The 2500-nt window shown below is 36.8% G+C and overlaps 1 protein-coding gene across 10 annotated transcripts in view; it reads right to left on the bottom strand.

Moving 5' to 3' along the window:
• The window catches only part of LOC113806072 (band 7 protein AGAP004871), a 694998-nt gene that overhangs the window by 144979 nt on the left and 547519 nt on the right, over nt 1-2500 (bottom strand). The gene's annotated exons all lie outside the window — the stretch shown is intronic.

The raw sequence follows: 2500 nt of genomic DNA, 5'->3' as shown, positions 1-2500 counted from the left end.
GACGAGGCCGTTCACCCGTTCACCCCCCGAGCCTGGTTCACGCGTTCACTCCTCTCTCTATCTGTGTTTGCTTCTCATTGCTGTCTCGGAGGTTCGCGCGCGCCCCTACAAAAGGTCTTTGTCGAGGGAGCGAAAGAAACGAAGGGAGAGAGAGAGAGAAAAAAAAATGAGACTTGCAATAAAGTGAAGAAGGGCTAGCGAGGGAAACGAAGGAGGAGCATTAGGTATAAAGAGGCGATATAGACCCTGGCAATCCTCGCGGGGATCTGCATGATGCACGCGCTTGCCTTGCACACAGACACAGGTTGCATGTTGCAGGAAAGTCTTGCATGGTGTAATTTGTATTGCGCAGAGATGACTTATGGGATGCGGGCGCAGACTGGACGGGGCATTTGAGGGCGTCTTGTGGCCGGGATGTGACTTGCGTTCGACACTCTCACGACACACACACTTTGTCATGTGTACGCATATCTGTCTGCCTATCTGTCAGTCCGTTGTATTCATCATCTGTCTGTCTGTCGATTTATTTATCTGTCGATCTATCTTATATATGTATATATGTATGTATGTTTGTATGTATGTATGCATGTATGTATCATTATATATATATATATATATATATATATATATATATATATATATATATATATATATATATCAGTGTACACGTATATGTATGTGTTTGGCATATGTATGTACGTGCATATCACATGAAATAGATATATGACTTAATCATTTAATCGATATAGATGGGAATGTGTATATATATATATATATATATATATATATATATATATATATATATATATATATATACATATATATATATATGTATATATACATATATACATATATACATATAGATAGATAGATAGATAGATAAATAGATATATACGTACATATATACGTACATATATACATATCTATCTATCTATCAATCTATCTATTTATCCATCTGAGAGAGAGATAGAGACACATGTACCCAATGTGTGTGTGTGTGTATGTATTTATAGGGAATTCTCTCTCTAAATACATACATATATATATATATATATATATATATATATATATATATATATATATATATATATGTATATATAGAAAGAGAGTGTAGAGAGGAGGATCAAATGGACCTCATTTACATCTCCGGCCCACTGCCCACTTCCATCCCACCTCCCCCACCCATTTCCTCCCTTTGCACCCCACCTCCCTCCCCCTCCCATTCCCTCCCATTTCATCCTCTCAACACCCTCCCACACCTACCATCCCCCCTCTCCCCCCTCCCTCCTCCTTTCTACCTCTCCCTCTCCCTCCCACCTCCCTCTCCCCTCCCCCTCCCCCCTCCCTCCCCCCCCTCCCCCCCTCCAAAGAATCCCGAGAGAATTAGCAGAGACTTCGCTAGCTCAGGCTGTTCCGCGGCCGCAGCTCAGCAATTTTTTAATCAGGCTGACGACCGGAGAATTCGGATTGATCAAATTTTGCGGTACGGTTGATAATGTTTTTTAAAAATCTTTTTGTGTTATTATGATTTTTTCCTTATTTCTTTTTTGTTGCTCTCTGTTTTGTCTTTTTATTATTGTTATTGTTGTTGTTGATGTTATGATTATTATTATCATTATTTTTGTTATTTTTATTTTATTATTGTTACTACTGTTTTTTTTATCGTTATTACTATTACTATTATTATTATTATTGTTATTATTTTTAGCATTGTTATCACTATTATCGTTATTATTTATCAATATTATTATCATCCCTATTACTACTATCAGCGTTATCATTAGTGGTATTATGCTTGTTTTGAAATACGTCAGCGTGGCTTTGGTGTTTGTCTGACTTGTAACGTGTAAGCAGACATGTAGGATTTGTTTGTGGTTGTGGTTTTGTGTCTGTGCATGTGCTTGCGTTTCCGGTCTTGTGTATGTTTGAACGTATATTTACACCCTTGTATAATCTTGTGTTTACTATAAATGTGTGCTTAAAAAAAGTATATTTGTGCTTGCATGTGCCTGTATGTGCGTGTTTATATATTCGTGAGCGTAACAGTTTGTGTTTATATGTACTACTATGTTCGTGCGTGTGCGTGTATGTCTCCGAATGCGAATTTATGTATGCACTTACATGCCTTAATGTGTGTGCGTGCAACGAGAGTATGGGTCAACTTGCTCACGTGCTGCTCGTTGGCAATTTCATATTGATGTTTTCAGCGTCGTAGTATTTTTGTCTTATTTTGTTGTTGTAATGTTATGATCGTATTCGGGTGTATGCCAGAATAACGGAGAAGAAGAAAAAGAAGAAGAAAAATGATAGAATTGAATCAGACAACGATCGTTTTGGTAAACTCTTGATATCAAAAACCCTTAAGTAATATAAAAACAGAAATGATATCGTAAATAACATACAATAAATGATTAGATAAATGAAAAAATAAGTAAATCCGTATTGACTTGGACCGTTTCTCTTCAACTTGCAACATATTTCAAATTATGAATGACAACAA

This window comes from Penaeus vannamei, chromosome 4 (genome assembly GCF_042767895.1).
Source record: "Penaeus vannamei isolate JL-2024 chromosome 4, ASM4276789v1, whole genome shotgun sequence".
Lineage (NCBI taxonomy): Eukaryota > Metazoa > Arthropoda > Malacostraca > Decapoda > Penaeidae > Penaeus > Penaeus vannamei.
The sequence above is the reverse complement of the archived record's forward strand: the minus strand, read 5'-3'. Positions and strand labels throughout refer to the sequence as shown.